General features: G+C 43.3%; 1 pseudogene; it reads right to left on the bottom strand.

The window, feature by feature from the left end:
* Nucleotides 1-315: 315 nt before the first annotated feature.
* LOC133131503 (alcohol dehydrogenase class-3-like) lies at nt 316-7,363 on the bottom strand (annotated as a pseudogene).
* Between the last annotated feature and the right edge of the window lie 650 nt (nt 7,364-8,013).

The raw sequence follows: 8,013 nt of genomic DNA, 5'->3' as shown, positions 1-8,013 counted from the left end.
AGATATCTTTGAGGTGCTAAATAGTAGGGTGTGCCAAATTACGGTCAAATGAAATCTTCAGGATTTCACACACACACACACCCACACACATCAAACATTCATCAATCAGTAGCAATAGTGTGAATCCATAATTCTCAGTTTGCCTGTGTAACCGGTGGGTCATTGTGAATAGTACTTCCGGGTTACGTCCCGGGTAGTTGTTTACATTTTGCCACAGTAGCTACCGGGAGCTCAAGCTCATTCATTGCACAGCTGGTTTTGATCTCGCAATCACGCTAATAGCAGCAAGGATAAAACCAGGAAGATGCTCTTTGTTCATTCTGGAATCCATTTGCGGGGAATAGATGGGAATCCTGGCGAGTCGCCAGGTATCCTCCTTTTGGGTGTTTCGGCTGCAGTGCGGGCATGTGTCAAACAGTGACTACGGAGTCTGCCATTGCTGTTTTGCCTGAGTTGTTTTTATGTATTTTTGTTTATTTGATTTGTTACAAATAAGGTGTTTGATTGGGCAATGTTCGGTGGCCCTTGGCTGCTTGTATTTATATAAGATTTTCTTCCCACTAAGCTCAGCTTCCGGGTACTGGCTGGTCCACTAGTTTGAGCATTGCTTAGTGTATTGACTTTTCTGTGTTCTCCTTTCTATCAACAGAAGCCAGTGAATGTGGTTCCAGTGTATTGGGGGCATTGGGTGGTTCCTTTCCTGCACTGTATGAGGTAAACTAAGTTTTAAAGTTAATAAGCACTTTCACATTATTCTTGTGGTTTGCCGTGTATACCTTGGTGTGTTTTGATACACTCTTAGATATTGGAGCACGCGGAGTGGTTGCTGTGTTGAACTTCTCTCTCTCTCTCCCAGTATGCCAGGTAACTACTCTCATTGGCCAAATTAACTATTTGCTTACTTCTGCTCACTTTAGGACTGCCAGTACCCTGCACTTGCTATTTCCCTGCCTTTCTCTCTATATGCTGATGGCTCGTGTGCTTTTAACTATATGACCTATTTTTGTAATGAAGATATGCTATTGATTAATTCCTCTTTAAACAGTCAATCTATTTAATACATATTGCCCAGTCTAACTGGAATACCTGTCTCTGTCTTATTTGTACAGCTTAATTCTGTGGGGGGGGGACCTGAAGAGTGTAAACTGCAAGTCTTAAGGTGCAAGGCCTTAGGTGGCGTAATCTGGTCTTTGGCCATTTTGAGTGTAACCTAGGGTTACACCTGCAAAATAATTTACTGTCTTTCAATCCATCCTGATTTCAAATGGCGCATGAAAACAAAGGTATGCAATATCACATTTACACAATAGCACAAGTAGAATTCTTCAAACCTCCATTTGACATGCTTACCCCCAAAGAAAGTTCCCCTCAGCGTACGGCCCAGCAGGAGGGTTATGGGTGCCAAGGTCATGTCTTTCTCCGGAACGTACCCCACGATCACACAGGTCCCCCAGGCATTACAACACGACTCCAGAGCAGCTCTCTTAAAGGAGAAGAGCACAGTTTCACCTCAGCCAGTGTAGCACATTATTCCCAGAACACAGAAGGTAGCGGCAACCTTGACAAACCTTCATAAGTCAGATTTGCAAATCTCAAGTGTAGGGCAACATTAGCTTAGGAGGTAAGAGCGGTCATGTGGCAGAGTTCCTGGTTTGATCCCCTGCCCTGGATATGCCAAGTGTCCCTGAGCAAGAGAACTAACTCCCAATAGCTCCTGGTTGCCAGTCCATCGCAGGGCACACACACCATTCACGCACACACTCATACGGGGAGAACATGCAAACTCCACACAGAGAGGCCCCAGCCGACCGGGATTCGAACACAAGACCTCCTTGCTACCCTCCTTGCTAACTATTTTACAGTTTAGTAATTTCACTGGTGCCTTTACCTGAAGTGACTTTACAAAAGTGCCATTCACATTTTACCAGCGCAGTTGATGGCAGGTGTCAGACAGGTAAGTCACAGAAAGTGTCTGCTCATCAATCTCACCATCACTTCCACGCTGCCGACACACTCCAAGGCGAAGTCCACCCCCCCATTGGTCATCTCTGCCAGCACCTGGCTGATGGGCTTGTCGTAGTCCTTGGGGTTGACAAAGTCAGTCGCCCCCAACAGTTCGGCCTTGAGGAACTTGTCCTTGTTGATGTCCACAGCAAAGATCCTGGATGCCCCGGCTGCTTTACACCGCATCACTGCCGCCAAACCAATGGCCCCCAAACCGAACACCGCGCACGTGGACCCAGGCTCCACCTGGGAGTGGGGGGTGGTGGTAGACAGTATGATTTGTTATGGTGAATTAATTTCTTGTGGTGAGTTTGCTTCAGTTCAAAAGGACAAAAAAACACTGTAGTTTTGGAAAATGTTTTTGTAAAACTGATTGCAACTCAATAATCTGATAAAAGTTTGCCATGTGTATGTAACCATCATGTTTGTTTGTTTTTTGCTGCCTTTTGGCCAGGTAAGTGTGGTTAATGCTGCAATCACTTCTGTGAAAAACACCCTCTTTTCAATGTTACCAATGTGATTGTTATTGTGTTTTATGATCTATGTTTCAATGTATTGCATTTTATTTTTGTAACCGCACTAAATGGCATCCCCTGTGGCGACTGTATGTATGAGTGCTATGAAGTAGAGACTTAGAGCTGTGGATCCCTGCAGCTGTAACAAAGTGTAGTGTTTTTAACTCCTTGGCAAAAATTGCCACCTTGGCAGAGTTGATGGCGGCCCCGTATCCTGTGGAGATCCCACACCCCAACAGGCCGACTTTGTCCAGGGGGGCATCCTTCCGGATTTTGGTCAGTGAGATTTCTGCGACAACAGTGTACTCTGAGAAAGTACCCAAGGCAAAAAGCTACGTAATCTGCTTCCCTTGACAGGTGATCCGGCTGGTCCTGTCCAAAAGTACCCCCTTCAGGAATTCCTCCCTGCAGGTGAAGAAAATACACATTTACCATACAAGAGCAGTTTGACTAGAAGGCACAAACAGTACATTTTGGATTGTCACACGGTTGTCTGTCGCTTCACTATCTCAATGAAAATAAACAGTTTCTTAACACCCCAGCAGGGTGGGCTCCTGTCAAAAATTGACCGTTGTGTGCTCTAATCACATATTGAGACACAGTATGAGCTTATGTGTAGAGCCACCTACATCTTTCTCCCATAGTGTTCCCCGCCTCCACCTCAGTGGCTGGAGGTTTGCTAATAATCAGCAGCATCTTGTCTGTCCGAGTTTGCGGTGACCAACATTACACCCAGTGAGTGAGCAGCTGTGTTTTCACCGGCAGCTGGCAGGCATACGGACAAATAATGTGATGATCCAGGATGTTCACTTTAAAGACTTGTTCAAAATGATTTGTTTGTGCCCAAGACAAGTCCATACCAGTGTGTCTTGCACATGTTCGTTTTTGGAGACAGGCAGTATTCACACTCCCCACACTGAGCTGCGCCAAAAGGGATGACCGTGTCTCCTGCAGAAGAACACAAGAGAAGAGAAGCAGGGTACAGAGTGGGTTAAAGGGAAAAACTCACAGCGCAACACGTTTACAACACCTAATGGCTAACAAATCTTTTCACCTTTGGAGAATTTGGTGACCCCGGGGCCGATGCTTTCCACTATGCCAGCTGCCTCATGTCCCAGGAGGATCGGGAAGGTGTGCATTCCACCTTGTGGCAGTGGTGTTTCTCTCAGGACCTGTAGGTCACTGTGGCACACCGAAGTGGCTACGATCTGTCCCAAAACCATACAACAGCTGTTCACCTTCTGTTCAGTCTGAATGAGCACATATCCTCCTAAACACACACACACACACACACACACACTTCTACACCATGTTTAATAGGTAATATTGAGAAAAGTGTTTCTCTGGCAGAAGCAGTGATCCAGCATAATGCGGACCTCATGGGCTTTGGGAGGGGCCACCTCCACCTCTTCGAGTGAAAGAGGCTTCCGTGGCTCCCAAGCCACCGCCGCCCTACACTTAATAACCTGAAACAGCACAGTCCAGTTAACACCAGTTTATTTGGTCTCAACTCACAATAAGGCACTTGGCTTAGCTATAGTTGTTAACGCTAATTTATTGATGTCCTAATGCATTAATTAAGCATGAAATTGATTTTTCATTAGTTCATGTATTGAAATATTAACTAATGTATTTATTCTGCGAATATTTATTCATCCGCAAACCAGAGGATAAACTTTGTACTAGCTAACCATTAACAAGTACTTTTAACTGTTTTTCATTCAAATATGAATTGACATTAACTGATGTAGTTGTTAACGTTAATTAATGATGTTCAGATTGACTTCTCAGTAGTTAGGTCATTTTTTGAATGTTTTTATGGAGTTTGACAGATACTCTGGCTGTTTTCCAGAAAAATCTCCTGATCGCATTCAGATTGACTGATTTATGGATTGAAGTAAAATATAAACATAACCCTTCCTCTGACTGCTAACTTGTTCTATCTGATAGTTGGAGAGTTCTCTGCAAAAACAGAAGAACTCTCATCTCCTCCTTTCCGGCAGGTTTAAGTGAGTCGCTGGGAATTACCTTGTCAAACAGTACAGCAGTCTTTAAACAGCTTAATTTCACCAGTGATGATTCAAGGAGTAGATGACTGGAGAGAGGGTGGAGGGTGGTATAGCTGGAGTGAGTGAGGAGAACAGGTTTACATACAGAACAGGTTTGGATACAGAAGGGTGTACGTGTGTGTGCGGGTGGGGGGTGGGGGGCTTGTATGGGAACTGTATAGCTGTATAACTGTATAGGTATTGGTTTCAAGTCTTGTTTTTTATAGTCTGCAGGCAGAGGATTGTTGAGGCAAAATCTATGCAGTCTGTCCTGGACTATGTTATATATAGGCATGCACCTGTCACATACTAAAGGTTACTTTAGCTTAGCATTCTGCAATCTGCCCTCGGGTTTATAACAGGTGAAGCTCATGACACCCATCACTGCATTCTGTGCTGGAAAGTTTCCTAGCCATCACTTTCTGTGAAGAAAAACATCCATTGGTATGTGTTTATTTACAAGACCTTCCAAAAACTGCCACCATATCTTTCAATGTTTCTAGATTGGATAATAGGTATCCATAGAACACGGTCTCACGGTTGTCATTTCATGTTACTGGGGTTAAGTAAAATTTAGCAAAAAACCTATTGAAAGCTGCTGAATGCCACTTCATCAAAAACTACGACTGCACAGCATTCTTGGTCTGTTGAAACGTCAAACAGTGAAATATTCTTGCCGTTTCCAACAGACAAAAGTTTGCATGTTACCTGAGAAACTTTTTTGCCATTTTCTGGTCCCTTATTTTCTTCTTCTCATGAGAAGCACTGGTATTGGTGAAGCCAAATCACATTTATAATGCTATTTATAATACATGCATAATGCAATTCTGAACACTGTTGCTCTGAAACATATACTTAATGTACTTGTTTATATTTCACACATCAGATACACCAAACAGCAGAAGTATCATAGTGGCAAAAGAACATGTGTGGTCTTACCTTGTGCTACTGGAACGGGATTAATTTAATGACATCTTGTTTGCCTGGCTGCAAAATAGCGTTCCAACCTTTGCTCTTTGCGAACAGCTGTACATAGGAGGATACTGCACGTGAGGAATGATAGCACCTGTAGTGCAGCTCTGTGTGAATTGCTATGTATCTTGGTCAACATGGACTTGCTTCTGGCTTGAGAAGCTTGCAATGATGCAATTGTGTATCTTGTGACAGCACTAATGTATAGGCAAGTGACTATGGGGTGCAGATATCCTGAGTTCTGTGTGTATGCTAGGATTGCTAGGTGTGTAGTGGTTTAGAGTCAGAGAGGAAAGGTTAAAGTGAATGCAATTTATTTTACAGTGTTTTCAATAACAGCAATATACAATGGTGCAAAATGCGGAATGGCTATCGAACCTTGAACCATTCCACTTTTCCCCTTATATACTCAAAGATCAAAGAAAAACCCCAAATCATCAAAGAAAGACACAATCCCAGTAAAATCACAGTACGTCAATGACGCTGCTTGCACTCTCTCTGTAGGCCTCTCACACCGGGTTAACATTTGTTGCACAGCTAGCTGCTGACTCATGGGTAACTTGCATTACCTACAGTTCACTTTTGAATGGTGTTCCAAGATCTTCATTCAGCACCCACTGTACCACCCCACCAATGACACCACCCTGTTCCCCATAACATTGGCTTTCCAACAACAGCAAGCATGATTACACTGTATATTGAAAACCTAAGGTTTACATAACTATAAGAATCCCCAAGCCAGACCACAAGTGAAGACTTATTATATCAGGGTCACCATCTGTAAGAATCCCCTCCCTTCCAAAGTAAGTAGAATTTTTCAGTAAGTTATGCATCACAATGTATCGCGAGGTGAATAGCATCACATTGTATAGTGAATGTAATTACATCATGACCCATGTAGCGCAAATCATATTGTATCATGAGATCCTTGCCCCTACCAAGTGGCCACCTCCCATCACTTTCATAAGGGGATAAGGCGCTTTTTAAAAGCCTCAAAGTTGTTTAAAATGTTGAAAAACCGATTGAACCCTAACCCAAACAATAACTATGAACTAATTCCATCTAATGTTCAGTACAGTTCAGTAGTTTTGGCAGCAGTTTTGACTCGTAGAAGTTCTCCAGCAGCTGCAGGTTTGGTTTCCACTCCTTGTCCCTCTTGATTGGGACTATAACCCTGTCCTTTGTAGTCCATACCACAAAATAACAAACATCCCTCCCAGCAATATGTATCTGTCCCTGTATCTGGTGCCAGTAATTATGATTTTGGCGAAGCTGGTAGTCTTCGCCAACTTTCTCCAGGAAAAAGTCATCCAACTCAGAAACTGCCTCCTCAATTGTCATGTCCCGAGCACTGTACGGACACTTGATTTCAACAAGTTCTGTGGAGCCAACCAAGCCGTCAGGAGAGGCACCCAACATCCCTGACTTGGACAACCACAGGCCGGAGTCCTGCACTACCACCTATTTCTCCTCCTCGAAGGCCTTTCTTGCCTTCTCCTCATTCTGTATGCCCCACTTGATCGCTGGCACATGTTCCAGTGACCTTGGTTAAATTAAACGAGAGATGGCCGAAGAGGACACTTCTCTCCCACTTTGCAGTGAAGGCAGGAGGACACCGAAGTTACTGCTGGTAATCCGGCCTTCGATCATAATGCCCCACATTGGGTTCTCTCGCTGACCTCTTGTGGCGAACTCAACTGCTCTCCTCTGCTCATCCGTGAGCTCCATACCGGCCAGGATGGCCGAAAGCTCCAGATGTCCCTGCTGTTTGACGATGCTGGGGAATGACAGCACCTTCAGGGTCTGGTTCTTCCCCAAAGCCATCTGTGGACAATTCTGAGAATCACATTTCACCAGTCCAGTAATTAGTAAATATAGAATATTGGTCAAGACCATAAGTAAAATTACTTCTTACTTTTTATGAAACTGCATATTTAAGCTCAGAAAATTGAACAGCAGGGGTGGAAAAACTACTTTTACTTGCCCTGAAGTATTTGGACAGTGGTACAATTTCTCTTATTTTGGCTCTGTATTCCAGCACATTAGATGTGAAGTGAAACAATGAATATGACAGTGCAGACTGTCACCTTCAATTTGAGGATGTAAGTAAAAGTAGCCATACCATTATGGAAAATACTCCCAAGTTAAAAGTTCTATGTTAAATCTTAAGTAAAATTATAGTAAGTTACTGTGGTAAAATGTACTAAAATGTATGTATGAAACAAATGGGTGTTTATTCTGATGAATGTTTCCTTTCAGATTGTCACAATCTTCAAGTATGCTGCCCAACCCTGTTCCCAGAGATCCACCAACCTGTAGGTGTTGATTTCAACTGATATTTAATACACGTCGTTCTACATTTACATTTTACATTTTAGTCATTAGGCAGACGCTTTTAATCCAAAGCGATTTACAAGTGCATAGGTTCTTCCACAAGTTAAAGCATCACATCCGTAACTAGTAAAATACACATG

The sequence above is a fragment of the Conger conger genome, chromosome 6 (assembly GCF_963514075.1).
Source record: "Conger conger chromosome 6, fConCon1.1, whole genome shotgun sequence".
Classification (NCBI taxonomy): domain Eukaryota; kingdom Metazoa; phylum Chordata; class Actinopteri; order Anguilliformes; family Congridae; genus Conger; species Conger conger.
The sequence above is the reverse complement of the archived record's forward strand: the minus strand, read 5'-3'. Positions and strand labels throughout refer to the sequence as shown.